The 17,793-nt window shown below is 43.1% G+C and overlaps 1 protein-coding gene across 2 annotated transcripts in view; it reads right to left on the bottom strand.

Moving 5' to 3' along the window:
• The window catches only part of Plekhg1 (pleckstrin homology and RhoGEF domain containing G1), a 215,321-nt gene that overhangs the window by 151,727 nt on the left and 45,801 nt on the right, over nt 1–17,793 (bottom strand). For both annotated transcript variants that reach the window (XM_041680135.1, XM_041680136.1), the window contains exon 2: nt 6,301–6,362. The gene's annotated coding sequence lies outside the window, so the exon portion shown is untranslated. The remainder of the gene's footprint in view (nt 1–6,300; nt 6,363–17,793) is intronic.

Raw genomic sequence — 17,793 nt, 5'->3', positions numbered from 1 at the left:
CACAGAAAGGTCACATGTGGACATGGGCTTTCTCCTCCCCAGATTCACTTTCTAAGTTCACCAAGGAGGAACAACATCATCCTTGCCTTTGGATCTTTCTCATACTTAACTCGGTGTTCAAGGCAAAGAAGGAATTTAACAATTGTAAAGCAGGTCACTTCTAACACGGAGTCCGTCACAATTCATGCCAAGGAATTTCATGGCATTTCTTCCTATGTGCTGAAGCAGACATCATTCGGGCTTCGTGAAATGGCATCAGATTGGAGAAAGTTCAATTTCAAGGAGACGCTTTCTCTTAGAATCTGAGATGGCCGAGTGCCACCTTCACGACTACTGAAGCCAGTGGCTTAGTTAAATGCTTCCAGATGCCCCTCACATTTTACATGGGGAGCATAAGGTCAATGGTAGGTAACAGGGTGGGCTCTGTCATTGGTTATCCAGGTAGAGAGTAAAGGTAGCTGCCGAGGGCAGCTTTGTCATCCAATGTCTATTCCCCACCTTTGTTGCAACTTTGATTTAGCTGCCTTTCTTCCTGGAGCCCATTTCTGGGTCAACTTTCAAGCTTGACCTTGAATTGCACTCAGCAAACCACTTCCTCGGAGCAGCACAGCAAGGGTTAAAAAGGAGGCACTGTGAGGGAGTTCACGGAAACCTTTCCTACAATAAATACTGGCCTGTTTTTAACACATGTGATTCAGAGGTAGCAGGAAAAGGGACTGATTTGAACCTATATTTCACTCATCAGACCGTGAAGTTCTCTTCCTTCTTCCTGAGCTTGATTTGCATAAAAACCTATCACCATAATTCCTGATTTTCAAAGCAAGGGACAGAAAGAGGCATTAGCATCTCATTCCAGACGATATCTCCTCATGGAAAGACAAGGGTTTTGTTTTTGTTGTTGCTGGAGTTCAAACTCAGGGCTTTGTACATGCCTGCCAAATGCACTACCACTGAGACACACCAAACTTGTAATGAACGACTTACTCCCCAAAGTGCAAGGACAAGATGAGATAAGACCAACGTCTCCAAGGATAGAAATGATCCCAGTAAATTTAAAGTCAAACAGAGTGGAGAGAGCTAAACTTTAAGTCTCCATTTTTCACATGGGTTTTGTTTCTATAATGAGTGCACCCTTCACCAGCCATACCCAAAGGGTCTGCAATGGGGAAGACTCAGGGGTGCCTACTCTCTAACCCAGCATGTGAACGCAAGCTTCCAGCAGGTACATGTTAAAGAAAGAGAGATGCCCACTGTGCAGGTAAAGCCAAACCTGGATGTTTTCTGAATGATGTAATTCTGTGCTGGATTTTTCTAACTACTACATTTACATTGTGTATATTATATTTACACATAAATATTATATTATATTATATATAATCATCATCACGATGCTGTCAAGTCAGACCAAGAGAAAGTCGGAAGATTTTGCAGTTTGCGAGACGGGAGGAAAGTGCTTCAGTGGCTTTTTTAAGGTTGCACACTGGATTCTGATTCTTGTTCTCCAGCACTTTGCCAAGAATTCCACAGGATGGTTGTATCGGCAATGTCTAGTCTGATACAATGAGTTACTTATTCATCATATGAATCATTAATGATGTAGACACTGATTATTGTTTTATTAGCTAACTTCCGACAAATCAATCAACCCCCAGCCAGAAATTTACAGGACCTTGTGACACAGTAGCAAGGTCACCTACAGACCCACGAGGTGCATAGCGTTTCTTTTCTTCCCAGCCGAGTTTCACCAAATTGAGTGTACAATTTAGGTGTAAAAAGCTACAATTCTAATGCTGTAAAGCCTTCAGCTGCAGGACTATTCACTTCTGAGACATGACAGTGACAGCTACTGACCTGGGCTGGGTTCAGTGAGTGGTCCTCCTCATCCCAGAGGGTCACCTCTTACAGGGATAGAAAAGAAAAGATGGCCATGCTCCAGAGAGAAGCCCAGTGTAGGAGGAATCATAAGCACTGTGGACCACAGCCTCAACTCTGCTTAATCTTAACCAACCAGTGTGAGAAACCCACCAACAGAGAGACCATGTATTTCTGTATTTCTGGTTGCCCTCAAGAGAACAAACACCAAGTCTGTATATACCAGACCTATCCTTGTCTGATATTTGAAGTTTCTGTAGGTTTGTTGCCTAACCTAATCTTGCTAATTATGGTCAATTCTCTTATTCCCATCCCTAGTCTTAGGTCTTCAGTAGTTAGAAAAAGGTAACACTTCTGTCTACAATTTCCGGACCTTTCTCGCTCAGTCTGTGGAAGTAGTAACCACTGGCTCTGTCAGACAGAACAAGCTGATGTAAGTGCCACCCTCAGGTGGGCAGCACTGTGGTTTGTAAGTCCCTGCCTTCCAAGCTCCTGTTCTTTCCTCAGGGACCACACACACCTCTGCATGCCTGCAAAGGCCTTTGGTAGCAGAGAACAAAGGTTGAACAGTGTGCTCTTCCCTACCTGCTCAAGAGCAGGCTGTTTCAGAGTGGGACCTGACTATTCTTATTTTTATTTTTTGTCTTTCAGCCATTTTATTTTTTTTTAATTTATTTATTTATTAAAGATTTCTGTCTCTTCCCTGCCACCGCCTCCCATTTCCCTCCCCCTCCCCAATCAAGTTCCCCTCCCTCGTCAGCCCAAAGAGCAATCAGGGTTCCCTGCCCTGTGGGAAGTCCAAGTCTGTCTGTCTCCTCTTTCCCGTCCCGACCCACTTTCCTAGTGTTGTGTTTCTTCCTTGTCTCGCTGGCCAGCCCGAGGTGAACCCCTCTCCGTCCCCTGCCGCCTCTGGGCGGGGGGTGGGGGGGTGGAGGGGGTGGGGGGGTGGAGGGGGTGGGGGGGTGAAGGAGGGTGGGGGGGTGGAGGGGGGTGGGGGGGGTGGAGGGGGGTGGGGGGGCGGTGGAGAGGGGACTGTGCCGCAGTCAGCTCTTATCCGAAAGGAAAAAGCTCATAGACTCTTAGCGGTGGATCACTGGGCTCGTGCGTCGATGAAGAACGCAGCTAGCTGCGAGAATTAATGTGAATTGCAGGGACCTGCCTATTCTAAAGGAGGAAGTGAGCTCATTCTTAAAGGAAGCATTTGAGCTTCCCTTCCATGTCTGTTTTCTCCTAAGGTCTAGAGTAGTCAACACGATACAGAAAGGCCCTGGTCTCCAGGGAGCTCTCTTTGAAAGAAGACCTCCGATAAGTCAATGAATGTACTTTGAGTCAACAAATAGCTCCAAGTAGGAGGTCTCTGCATCACTCATAGTCACCAATGTTGAAGACCAACAAAAATATTTTCTACAAAACTAGGACATGGCTTTGAAAAGAAATGAAAGCAAATGAGTCACAGACATTGAAAAGTACTTGCACTTTATCATATAGATCCACATCACAAGAACTGCAATTCTGGCCTCCCTTTCCCTGAATGTCGTCAAGGAGACACAGTAGGCCACAGTTCCCAAGGAGCCCAAGCCTTCAGGGACATATAGCTAAGTGGAACTAAGGGTTCCCAAGTCAAATCCTATTCTCTTTTCTTACTATATGCATCACATGACAAAGCAAACAGAATACCTATGGGTGTCTGGTGTGGGACCATGGTCTGTATTCTCTGAATTATATTTAGAATAAATGCTGATTGGCCAGTAGCCAGGCAGGAAGTATAGGTGGGACAACCATACAGGAAGTAGAGGTGGGTCAATGAGAACAGGAGAATTCTGGGAAGAGGGAAGCCCATTCCTCTGCATTTCTGACCTGACTACAGAAGTGGCAAGATGTGACTGCCCCGCTAAAGAAGGTACTGAGCCACATGGCTCACATTGACAAGAATAATGGGCTAATATATGCTATAAGAGTTAATAAGAAGCCTGAGCTAATGGACCAATCAGTTTATAGTTAATGTAGACCTCTGTGTGATTTCTTTGAGACTTAAGGATTGCAGGGACCGGGCACGACAGAAACAGGTGTCCAGAAGGGAAATTTTTTTTTTGACTTTAGGAAAACTGATTGAAGAATCAGAATAACCTAATGTATCAATATGTCATTTTTTTCTTTCTTTGTAGAGATGGCCATGTATCACTCTAAGAAGAAAATGTATAGATTCATTGACAAAGAACATAATTCTTTCTTTAAAAAGAAAAAAAAGAAGGGGATGGAGCAATGGTTCAGCATGAAAGAATGATCACTGCTTTTGAAGAGACCTGGGCTCAGTTTCTAGCACCCATGCCAGGTGGCTCCCAACAACTGTGACTCTAGTTCCAGGGGAATCTGTCCTCTTTTGGCCTCCACATGCCTCTGGATGTACGTGGTGTATATAAGTCCACATGGGCACACACATAAATAACAAATCTTTCTTCAAAAAAAGAAAATGCCTACTCTGTGTCAAACAAAACCTCAAATGACCAACTCTTGCAAATATGTTGAATGTCTGAGTGTGACTCAGGTGGGGACACACGGCTCTAGTGAGTGTTCATGCTGAATGCTAAGTGTCACTCAGGTGGGGACACAGGGCTGTTGGGAGTGTTCATGCTGAATGCTAAGTGTTACTCAGGTGGGGATACCTGGCTTTAGTAAGTGTTCATGCTGAATGCTAAGTGTCACTCAGGTGGGGATACCTGGCTTTAGTGAGTGTTCATGCTGAATGCTAAGTGTCACTCAGGTGGGGATACCTGGCTTTAGTAAGTGTTCATGCTGAATGCTAAGTGTCACTCAGGTGGGGATACCTGGCTTTAGTGAGTGTTCATGCTGAATGCTAAGTGTCACTCAGGTGGGGATACATGGCTTTAGTAAGTGTTCATGCTGAATGCTAAGTGTCACTCAGGTGGGGACACACGGCTCTTGGGAGTATTGGGCATATTTGTCCTTGTGTTCCTTTTTCCATAAAAAATTATTAAAATTATCTATCTTAACTGTGTTAGTACCAAAATAGATGCAACTCAGATTACATACTATATATTCATTAATATATTTATATTTTTCTTATACTTGGAAAATACGTTAAAATTAAAACATTTTCATAGGCCACTACAGTACCTCTGAGAACAGTGTCTAGTGAGTAAACCGGCTTCAGACCACAAACCCTTGGTTTTGTGAGCCCTTGAGATAGACACAGGTAAGCAAAAGAAATTCCAGTACATTTCCTGGCTGTGATGAAGACCCGCAGGGGGCAAAGCAGGTCTCCACAGTTAACAGAACTCCCATGAGTTCTGACACCCCAAAGAATCCTAACTTCATTGAAAGATGGTTTTTGCGACAGCTTTGAACTCTTCTAGAATAGTTCGGCAGAGCCAACATTTTCCACTCCAGCGAAGCATTGTTACTTTGTGGGTTGAGCCAAGGTCTAACCCAGTGGTTCTCAATCAACGGGTCATGACCCCTTTGGTGCCCGAAAAACCCCTTCATGGGGGTTGCCTAAGACCATCAGAAAACACAAATATTTCCATTATAATTCATAACGGTAGCAAAATTACAGTTATGAAGTAGCAATAAAAATAATTTTATGGTTGGGGTTGACAATAACATGACGAGCTGTTTTAAAGGGTCGCAGCCTCAGAGAGGTAGAGAATGACTGCTTTAACCCATCCTGGGGTTTCAGTTCCTTTTTCTTTTTTGTCTTTTTCCATGTTGTCATAAAATTGAAAGTATAAACATCCACATGCACAAAAGAGTAAGAGCACTGTGCTTACTCGATAAAGTTCCTATCACTTTGTGAAACTTTGATGTGGGATCGAGCAATGCTCATCACTTGGCAAACAGCCTCAGCTGTGGTCAGAGTCGGCTCCGCTCCGACAGTCGGAGAGGACAGACAAACTTGTGCCTGGAACTGTCCCTTCCTTTGCCTTTTCATCATGACAGCATCCAGACACCATCACCACAACATCAGAGTGCGATTTCTAAACTCGAGGAAGAGCAGCCAAAAGGGACAAAGAGAACATTGACCAATGACAAGCATCTAAAAGGAACATGAACTCATTGGCTTGGAGCAGGCTAACCGGAAGAGGCAGGCCAGGCAAGGAGAGATTCTTTCTGATCCTGTGTTTACCCTGTGTGTTTTACCAGGAAGCAAGCATTGTCTTCCAGTTCATGTACTTTCCTAACAACAGTTCTTATTCTGGATAGCAAGAGAGTTAAGCATTATTTTAAAATAGGTTTTTTCAAGAACCTAATTAAAAATTAAAAAATTGGCTTCAGCATATATTCATAAATATATATAAATTTAATGAACATAAATTATAAACATTAACCTTTTGTCACATATTTAGTAGTTAAGTGGCCAAAAAAGAGACAACCCGGAACAGGAAAGTGAGAAAAAGGGAACCAGCTTACTTTCACAGATGGCACTGGCTTTTCTGACGTCTTTACCCACGACTCCCACTGTCCGTCCTCACCTATAGTGGAGACAAAAAAATTACTGATTTATTAAAATGTTATGTTTTTAGAATTATCTTTATTTATTCGTTTTCATGTGTGTGTTATATGTGCACAGGGATGGAAGACAGAGGAGGACACCAGGTGTCCTGCCCTATCTTTCTCCATGTCCCTGTTTTCAGAAAAGAATCTGTTTTCAGAAAGGAGCAACTCAGAGTGCTCCTCCTGTTTCCGGCCCACACAGCTATGGGGTTCTAGGCACATGTGGTCATACTTGGCTGGTCACATGGGTGCCAGACATTTGAACTCAGGTCCTCACGCTTGCACATAAGTTCTTACATACTGAGCCATCTCCTCCGCCCCGAAACGTGGATGAGATATTAGCGTTAACTTAAAGCAACAAGTGAGGATTAGTAGCCACAAGGCCAGAATTTACCAAGAAACTGTCACAGCAATTCTAAATAATCATAAAAAGAATTAAAATCCCACAAATCTTAAAGGAGGTCATACTGAAACGACACCGATGCCCACTTATCTTTCATTTTCTTCTTGGCTCAAAAAATTCAAGACTTGAACTTTTGATAGTTCTGAAAGTCAAGAATTCCAACCATTTTCCCCAAACCCGGAAGTGCTTCTCCTAGTGGAGGGAGGATGAACCCAGAGGCCACAAAGCAGGGAAGAAGAGGGGAGTAAGATGCCAGTCAGTCTCTGCTGCAGCATCTCTAAGATCCAGCCTCCAAGGCCATGGCCAAGGACCCTTGAGTTTCTCTCCATATCTCTACCCATGAATTCTTCTCAGCTTCCATCTCGATGAGGCAGTTGGAAGGTGGAGTCTTCCATCTTACCTCTAGAAAAATAGAATTTCTGTTTTTGTCTCTTCACCGTGTTTGAAAAGGAGGAGTCGTAGACACCTCAGTGTTCAAAGTTTCAAGATACGCACTGCCCAAGGGAAGTCAGTGTTGTCAGTTTTTAAAAGAAAAGCAAATGTGCTTAGAAATTTAACAATAGTACATCTTTTTTAGAAATATTTTTATCTAATGCATGTGGGATTTGGGCGTTTTGCCTGAGTGTATGCATGAGCACCATATGCATGCAGTGCCTGAGGAGGCCAGAAGAGGGCATAGTTCCTTAAACTGGAGTTACAGAGGTTCTGAGCCACGATGTGGGTGTGAGGAACTGAAGCTGGATCTTCTGGAAGAGCAGCCAGTGCTCTTAACCACTGAGCCATTTCTGTAGTCCCCCGACTCCATATCTTCATGAACATGCTAGCAATTATTCTAGGTGACTGATGGGAGGGTCAAAATAAGAATGTAAGAGAGAAGAAGAGCTTGTTGAGTAACGGCACAGGAAGCGAGGTATGGGGGTGAAGGATGACCATTGTTAGAACAGTCCGAAAAAGCAAGAACTTGTAAAACATTTGAAAAAAATCCACCCAATAAAATCTTTTTATAATATTTAGTCCTACCTAAAGATGAAATCGTAGCTCTCACATTAAAATGAGTAGGTTAATTTTATCTCATATGTGGGGAGTCAAAACAAAGGAATTTGAAATTTGCTTATGACTCAAGTAAGTGATGCCGTTTTAGTTTTAAACTGGAGAAAGCAAAGGGATGAACTAAATATTTAGTTTCTGTTAAGCTAGAAAAGGACCGTGTGTGTGCATGTGTACAGATATAAGGAAGAACGCACAATTTAATTAGTTAAAATTAAAAGCTGCTTCTTTGCAAATTGTGGAACCACAGAGACTTGGTTTTGGAAAATGTAGCCTTAAAACCAAACACGAGAAGAGAATTATTCAAGAAATGCAAGCCAGACATGGAAAAGATTTTAACATGTAGAGTATTGAAAAGTATCTTCAGGGGCCAATGTGAGCATCTCAGTGAGAAGTTTTCTAAGCTGATATTTAATGATCAGAACTGAACCCAAAATAGAAATGCTTGAAATATGAACCAGTACGGTTTATTTTAAAAATCTCCAAACTGCAGTTTAAAAAGAGGCCGTCTGATTGGCTTGCTGAAGCAAACCGAAGACTCTTCACCAAATCTACACAAAGAAACAAAAGTAAGGCACTTCTTTGATTCAAATAAGATGCAAGGATTCTAAACAGAGAGTGCTGCAGCCAGTTTCTAATTAACGTCACATCAGTACGGGGACTGTTCTACAGGTATTCATCCAGAGAGACACTGTGCGTTATCAGAAGGCAGGAAGAGCTTCAGCATCTGACACTGCGCTCCATCAATATCCAGTATGGTGTTTGATAGTCTTACAAAGTGCTTTAAATACAGAAAAATAAAAAAAAATAGAAGATCACTATACAATAGTAAAAGGGAATATACAGACTAGTTACCACCATGAGCAGGCGACAAGGCTGTACACTTAGGCAGCACAATAGAGTTTGTTTGCTTGTGGAACCCAGGGCCTCATGCTTGGGGTGTGGCTAGTGCTCTACTCCCAACCCTGAGAGAAAGATTTTTCTTGTCTTTTTTTTTTTTTAAAGAGGGAGGGTGTTATGAGAAAGGGTCTGCTATCCCAGGCTTGCCTTAATTCACTATATAACTGGGAATGACCTCTAATTGATCCTCTTGCCTCCACCGCCCAAATGCTGGAATTATGGGGTTCATCACCACCCAACTTGGCTTCCAGGAGAAAAATCATAAATGATAAGGAAGTGCACAAGTTTCACGAAATGATCTAACGCACAATATGCAAAAAGCAAGGGGTTTTGTCCAATAACAGCCATGTCTAGTCACAAGGGATTGAGAATGGAGATTATCATCAAGGAGACATAGTCAGAAAATATTACCCTCGTAAAAGACACACAGAAGACAGTAACAGAGCAATTTGGGGTCAATAACAGTTTCTTCATGAGAAATGGAGAAAAGTAGACATGCGTTTGGTTTTTCAGAAGAACAGCAACACTATACTGTTAGGAAATTCAATATGAGGTAAACCAGCACACTGGTATTTTTGGCCTGATAGGAATACAAGGCAAGTGGGGGAGGGAACATTTACAAGCAGCGGGGATTATTTATAGATGAACACCTGGGAACCTCATCGGCTGCTCTGTAAATTCAATATGGGATAAAAAAAATCAAGAATATTTGATTATTTGGCCTTAAGTGCAAAATCCACTAATGGAGTGTGCTTGGGGCATTAAATACAAATAGAATTCGATGTAAAAACAAAATAAACTTTCATTACACTTCAGAAGGAAGGTTAGGGAAATGTTATAAAATAACCATCAATGTTATATATATGCCAAGAAAATGCTGATCACCCTTAGCTGAATCATGGCAAAACAAATCTCATTTTATTGCTTTTGGCCCAAGGACAAGGCTAGGCTTATAGTCTGTAAGGCAAGCAAGGCGATGTTTAAAGTCAGTTACAAAGGCAAAACCAGGTAATGTGAGTTCATGTATAAAAATAAATAAAATGTCAGGGTTGGTTTTTTATAAAGAGGAAACATGAAGTCCAATATAGCACCATGTCCTTTTAACTCCAGTGTCTAAAATAAGCTAGCTCACCTTTAATTTTTGGTGACATTCAGATAGAAGCTGAAGAGCTGGGGCAACAGCTACAGCATCAAGTCTAGATATTCCAGAATGAATGCTAACAAAATCGCCCAGGGAAGGAACCAATGCTGCTTTTTATATGTAGGACGACAGGAGAAGGATTGTTATGTGACTAGCTAGAAACAGTTTTCAATGCATGGTCTTAAAAGGACCAATTCTGCCGGGCGGTGGTGGCGCACGCCTTTAATCCCAGCACTCGGGAGGCAGAGGCAGGCGGATCTCTGTGAGCTCGAGGCCAGCCTGGTCTACAAGAGCTAGTTCCAGGACAGGAACCAAAAGCTACGGAGAAACCCTGTCTCGAAAAATAAAAAAAAAAAAAAAGGACCAATTCTACTTCGGATAACTCCTGTACAAAGTTTCCAGCATGCACATCTTCCATAAGATGTCACTAAGTTGACAGATAGCAGCCCCACAGATAGCAACCTTCCCCCCACTCCGCCATGGATTTGTTACTTCTGTGAGTAAAACCCATAAACTTCCTATATGAGTTAACCAACAAGGCAAAAGACCAACAACAAAATTCTCTCAATATCCCCCGAAATTTCTAGAAAATATTTTTAAAACCCAAACCCTGGATGATCAAGTAGACAAAGACAGTGTTTTTGAGGCAATCTAAAATTTGAGGACATGAAACTTCAAAGGCTTTCTGTTTGAATCAGAGTCTTGCTTCTCCCTGGGCCTGCCTGCCATCTTGGGGCGCCATTCCACAAATGTCCCACCTGTCCCTTTGATCTGAGAATGCTGCTAAGGTGTGCTGGGATTCCGATCCACTGCGACATTGAAACTCTTTCTTTCTTTCTTTCTTTCTTTCTTTCTTTCTTTCGTTATGATTTTTTTATTGAAAATAACTTTTTCATAGAACATATCTGATCACAGATTTTCTTCCCTCATCTCATCCCAGATGCAGCACCACTCCTTCCTTTTCTTTCCTTAAAAAACAAACAGGCAAATAAACAAACAAACAGGAATAAGAAATAACGAAAAGCACAAGAAACACATACATACAGAAACACACACACACACACACACATACAGACACAGACACACACAAAACCCATAAAATATAAAATCAGAAACCATAAGACACAAGAGAAAGATCAGTAAAGTAACGCAAAAATGAAAACAAAACACCCCAAACAATGCAATATGAGACAAAAATCTCCAAAAAATACCACTGAGTTCATTTTATGTTGACCATGTAGCGTTAAGCATTGGGCCTGACCTTAAGTGTGGTTTGTATGCCTGGTGAGACTCCAATAGAGGAAACTAATTTTTCCTTTGCAAGTATATGTCAAATGGAGATAGCTTCTTGGTTAGGCACGGGGGCTTGTGTCTACTTCCCCTCCCAGGGATAGGACCCCATATTGCTAGGACATGTGCAGGCCCCATGGATACTCCCACAGTCTCTGTGAGTTCACAGGTACATCAGTCCTGCTGGGTCTGGATGACACTGTCTCCTTGGTGTCGTCCATCCCCAATGGCTCTGACGACCTTTCTACTTCCTCCTTTGCAGAGCTTCTTGAGTGCTAAGGGGAGTGGCTTGATAAAGACATTTTATTTAGGACTGAGTGTTCCAAGGTCTCCCATTCTCTGTGCGTAGCAACACTTCCTTGCTTCAATTGGTCCTTTGGATACCTTCGTTTCATCTGTAGGCCATAAAACAAGTAGCAAGGTTCTACCACGCGGGTGAGATAACATTCTTTGCTGTTACAGACGCACAGCCTCCAGTTATCCATTATAGGCCTTGAATGAACCAGCGCTTTCCTTTTCCTTGCCCTGATCTTAGCCCACGTGTGATGACGTTTATTAAATATACTGTGCCGTTTGCTATGATTGATCCGCCTAATAATAGTGACTGCTTCATGGACAGTCACACTGTCCCAGCCAGATCAGTTAACTCACCTGGAAAGCAGATATTGCCCTGCTCCTCACAGACGTGATCAAGAGAGAATTTGGAGTCCAGAACTCTCATTCACATGAGGAGCCTGGGGATGAGCTGATGCAGTACAAGTTCACGCTGATCCAATCTGTGAGCTGGCAGAATAATTTTATGTGCACACACCAAGACTTGCTTTACCTTGCTCGGTGATCTGTTTGTGAGGAGCCTTCATGCTGTTTTGTTCTTATGTGGTGTTAACTGCCTGCCTGGATGAATTATAACTCTAGGTAAACTGTGATCTATTCACAGGCACACTAAATGTTGACATTTCTGCCCATGATGAACTCCATACAGGACAGTGGTCCCAAGCAGGTCTGCTAGCAACATCATAGCTGGCTAGTGGGTGTGCACAAACTCTGTGCTTTCACAGCGATGAATGTTCCTCACTACAGTTGACAGACTCTGGCCCAACGACATGACTGTATATACTCTGTCTTTTAGATCTTCAGATGGTTTTCAGGGGTTCTCCAATGGAACCCACATCACAGGTCCTCTGCATTCACAGGCAGGGGATTCCACAATGCATTTGCCTGGGTGGAAGGGCTGGATTGTTCAAAATGCACACACTGAACACTACCCTGCTCGAGACAGATTGCACTGGCTCACAATCCATGCAGAGAGTACATGCAAGTTCTTTTGCATTGAATATTATAGCTAACATGTGATATCATAATGTTTCATTTATATCTATTCAGAGGAGTATAAGATGGGGTTAATGTGCCTTAAATTTGTATCTTTCCAATTGTTAATAAAGTTGGACATAGCATACACAAGGCTCCACATTCAAACCTTAGTAACACACACACACACACACACACACACACACACACACACACACACAAATATCACCTAACAGTCATCCTGCTTTTCCTACAAAGGTTATGACTAAAATAAATAAACCCAAACTAAAAACAAGTAGAATTCAAGGAATGCCCTCCTTTCCCATCTTCTTGTTGTTGCTTCTGTAATGTTCACTGATGTCAGTATTTTCTCTATAGGAGGAAACTCTGTTTCTGGACAATCTATGCTCCATCACTTGAATATAAACAAGGAAACCCAGCTGCTACAGAATTCATGGTAGAAACTCATTGGCTGAGGTGGGGCTGGAGTTGGTTAGGGAATTCAAATGATCACATCTTTGGGGTAAGGACATTTGGCAACTGCTTGCAGTCTTCATTCATGGAGATGAGGAGCTACTTTATAGTTGGTTATTGCTCCTTTTTGCTGTGTGCTTAGGGTCTGTCACGCAGACTCACACACTCGTGCACACACAGAGCCCTCCTGAGACAGGCTCTACCGTTCTCCTTAGATGCTCAGTTTAGTCTCTTCTTGTGACAGAAATCTTGTGAGCTTCAATCACTTTAAACCTAATGAACCAACCACCTAGAACCTGGGGGCTGAGGCTACGGAAAATGAAGAAACCTTTTAAGAGCTTGTATTTCCTGGTCTCCCACCTGGGATATCCATTAACTTCACCCACAATTTAATCCAATTATGCAGTGACTGCCTTATGGGTACCAGGCCCTGTGCCAGGCCCAGGGGATTACCAAGCAAGTGGGGCACAGTATCTCTGAGGAGTCCATCTGCCCAGTACAGTGGATGTGTTCTTAGAAAAACTGCATATATCAAGCAGTTTTTAATAAACTGGATTGTTTTCAGTGGCATTTTGACAGATATATTAGGAACAATTTGTCAAAGTGAAGGTTCTGGCCACTCAGTTCAGATACTGTGTGTCAGGTTGGCATGTCTCGCCAGGCCCTGCACGCGATGCATAAATAACAGGCATGAAATGAATGGAGCTTTTAAGACAAGTTCAGCCCCAAGTTTCTACCAATTCCTGGCTTCCTTGGGCTCATTCAACAGCACCTAGTAGAACTGATGGAGGTTCTTTAAATGCCATTAAATTGAGCTATAGAGGTGCTTCCCAAACCTGGGCTAGATTTCATGGTACACTGGCTGCAGGCTTATATAAAATGAAAGCAAAAGCAGACAGCTACACTGTTCATGAATTATGATGCTGCCATCCTGTCTTTATTTTCCAAAAGGATTAATGGTTAACAAACCGACTTACCATGGGGTTTATTCCTTCAAAAGTAGAATCAAAGATCGGGGTTTCCAGTAAGGGACCCTTTTCCAGATTTCTCGCAAGTTGCTCTCATTTTCACACTTCACAGCAAAGAAGGCTGTTAGAGAAAAATTGTGTGTGTGGTGTGTGTGTGTGCACGCATGCGTGCATGCAAGGATGTATGTGCACATCCACTTATGTGTGTGAATGTCTACGATCACATTTCATCGCACACATGTGAAGGTTCAGAGCACAAGCCCAAATGTTTGAGACAGGGTCTCTTGCTGTTTTCACTAAGTATGGTGGGCTAGTTGGCTTGGGAACTTCCAGGAATTCTCCGGTCCTGCCATTCCATGGCAGACTCCTAAAATGCACGAATCCCCACCATTTGAGCACTGATGGTTTGTCAAGGTAGAGATTAAGGACTAGCAAAGACGCCTGTAGTCTTTACTTCTAAGGGAGCTGCCAACTGGTGAGACAGTCAGAGCATTTTAGCCAAAGGCAAAGCCCAAAGCCCAAGGCAACTGAAGCCATGCCTGCTTCTGAATGCACAGAATAGTACAACCACAGCATTAAAACCAGGGTCTTGGTAGCACAGTGAAGGGGAGCTGTGGGAAAGAAAAAACTGCCAAGGGATCAAAGACCAACTCAAATAAAGAAAGGGACATGGGTGTGACAGTTAGGAAGGTTGTTACAGTGTCTACACTTAACAAGATGGAAAAAGCCACAGAACTTGATAGCCTTTTTCTTAGCAGACACTTCAGAAGAGCCATCTTTTAGGAGTTAGAGTTCAAGAGCATCTCTAGTTAGATCCATGATGTGAAGCAAGTTCACCTCTGTGGCCAAGGGATGAGAAGGAACCATGGTAACAAACACGGTGAATGTCCTTTAAAATGATTAAGATTCAGCGGGGTGTGGTGCTAAAAGCTCAGTCTCCCAGGGCTGGGGAGGTGGCTCAGTTGGTCAGATGCCTGCTTATGCAAGCAGAGGACCTGAGTTCAGATCGCTAGAACCCACATAAGAAGCCATACATGGTGGCATGTACTTGTAACCACAGTGCTGGGGAACAAGGCCCAGGAGATTGGAGGATCCCAGAAACTCATTTCCTGGACATCCCTGCCAAACCGATGAGTTTCAGGTTCATGGAGAGACCCTGCCTCGAAGAGTAAGGTGGAGAAGAACTGAGGGAGACAACCAGTGTTGGCCTGTGACTTCCACATGCATGTACACATGAACACACACATACATACCATACATACATGCGCCATAACTAACATATACTCGGCAAAGAGAAACTGTCGCCTGTGGTGGCTTTCCAATAATATCATATTTAGGGAGCTGGCATCACACGTCTGAGTCTGTATCTAGCTATGGATTTGATGAGGAGGAGCTGGTTTGCTTTTAAGCAGGCTTCTGTATAAACACTGCTGTTATTCAGGATACATATGGAAAACTGTTCTCCATCACCCACAAATGTTGTAGAAAGGAAGGTAATTTCCTTCTTCTGGAGGGCTCCTGCACCTTCCAAACTCAGACAAAGAAAAAGGTTGACATATCAGACGTGAAAAAGTAAACTACCAAATACATCAGAGTACTTATTTCACATCAGTCTTGGGGCGATTTTGGGGAGCTTTTGGGAGGAAGAGGAACATGAATGGACAGGAGTGACTTCTGCTAACACATCTCACAGGGACTGCTCAGTCACTGCTTGCCACCACGGCCTGTCGCACAGCCACCAAGACAGCCTGTGAAGCTCTGGTTTTGTGAATGTAGATTTTTCACTTCCAAAAAGAGAGGAAATGTTCACCTTGAAGAATTTTACTCCCAGGGAGGGAAAAGATTAAGAAGGGCTCAATGCAAAGGAAATCCTGCCATTTTTAACCTGCCTTGGGGCCATGGATCTTTATCTCTACTGAACTCTGCGTCTAGCACAGGAGCACACGGAGGTTTCTTAGCACAGCTCTATATTTCAGATGATTATCACTTCAGACATACCTCAGGGAGCCCCAACTTCACAGATCACTCTGTCTGCAAAATGCTGCTAGTTTCTTTTACAGAAAGCTGGTAGAATTGTCTGTCTAGCCAGTTTAGGCAGGCTATATAAAATGTGGTTGATTTATTGCAGAGAGAGCATGTGTACACATATACGTGACGTATGTGTACATGTGTGTTTGAGGAGGGGTTGGAGGACAACATTAAGGGTCTCTTTCCTCAGGTACCATCCACCTTGTTTTTGAAACAGAGTCTTTTGGAGACTTGGTCTAGAGCTTGCCAAGTAGGTTAGGCTGATAGCCAGTGAGCCACAGGAATCCATTTGTTTCTGTCTCCCCAGGACTAGAGTGGCACCCATGCCCCAAGGCCTAGGTCATTTCCTTTCTCCAGCACACAGCTACCCTTGTAAAATGCTGTAGGTCCTTCTGCAGAACGACTTGGGAAAGAAAGGCTAATGGTGAAATTCTCCTTCCTCAGAAGGACCTGGCTGTCCTTCCTTCAAAAGGTTCTGGCTCTGCAAACTAGCTCAAGCCTGGAAATTGATTCTCAATACAAGATCCCCTTTTGCTATGATCCAATGTTGCCCGTGGGATTCACCTGGGCCCTGTTACTTCAGGGCCAAGTTAAACCCATCGCATTAATTCACCCGGCTGAGCAGCAGTGCCAACCCTAAGGTCTGGCACCAGGAAGAGGGCAACAGCGAAGGTCTTCACGTGTGCTGGTGCTCTCTCCATTTTGTGCCTTACAGGAGGAGTGAAGGGCATGTCTTCCAGGCCTGCCCACTGTGGATGGTTAGGTTTCCCACAGCGTGCCCTCTAGCATTGTGATCTGCGTGTCAACAGCGAGAATTCTGTGGCTCAGTTAAAATAGACTTGAGTGAATGCCTTTCACTTTTTCAGGTTTGGATAATGCAAGTTTAAGCCTTCCCAGAAAACATGGGCTTACCGTAGGAAATGAAAAAAGAAAATTGTGTCCCCCATTCTTTAAAAGAATGGCATTTGGTGGTGTTTACACATGAGGCTCCCACGCTTAAAGCTAAGTCTAAATATATTGTTTAAGCTGCAGCTAAAGTGGTAATTTACTGAAGCCAAACCACGGTGAAATTTCAGGAATGCGTCCAGGTTGTATAATTCTATTTCCTGCTATAATTTTTTTTCAGAGCTTCTATTTTGGTCACTTATTAACTAATTCTTAGTTGGAAGAATTTTTGGAATATACAATAATTTCAGAGATTAAGTTTCATCCAATTAAATTAAAATTCCAGGTAAGAGGCAGAAACTTAAGCCCCAACCATCAAGTCCATTCTTACACATAACTACCTGGCAAGAGAGCTGCTACCTGGGCAGAAGAAGTCCTTTTCTTCTCCCTACCATGTTCTGGAATGTTCTGCTTGTAACCTTCATTTTCCCTAATTTCAGGAATCCAAAATAGTTGGGGTGACCCTCAGCAAGAGGGAAGAGCAAATATAAGAAAGGTTCAAGCAAGAGTCAGGGGATGTTAACGGAGAAAGAAGAATGCTTCCTGATGAGAGGAAGGTTCTAGAATCTGTGGGAAGGAGGTGTGAATCAGAACAGCTTGTAGGGGAGGCATGGCAGGAAAACAGTGAAGTACACAGAAGGGCAGAGAAGCCTGTGCTATTCTGAGGAACCGTGTGAGTGAGCTAGGGGCTTGGGGCTATGGAAGGGCATTCTATGTATAAATTAACATGATACACAAAGTACATGTGTTGTTCGAAAAATCATATATGTATTCCATTGTGACATGGTAAAAATAGTCTAAAAAACTGGCATGTCCCAGGTAGAGTGACCGACTGTCCTGGAGGCAGGGGATTCCCAGATATGGGGCTTTCGGGGAAAGAACTGGGAAAGTCCTGTGCTAACCAG

The sequence above is a fragment of the Microtus oregoni genome, unplaced genomic scaffold, assembly GCF_018167655.1.
Source record: "Microtus oregoni isolate MIOR12 unplaced genomic scaffold, Mior012 000033F_ref0000390, whole genome shotgun sequence".
In the NCBI taxonomy this organism is placed as follows: domain Eukaryota; kingdom Metazoa; phylum Chordata; class Mammalia; order Rodentia; family Cricetidae; genus Microtus; species Microtus oregoni.
The sequence above is the reverse complement of the archived record's forward strand: the minus strand, read 5'-3'. Positions and strand labels throughout refer to the sequence as shown.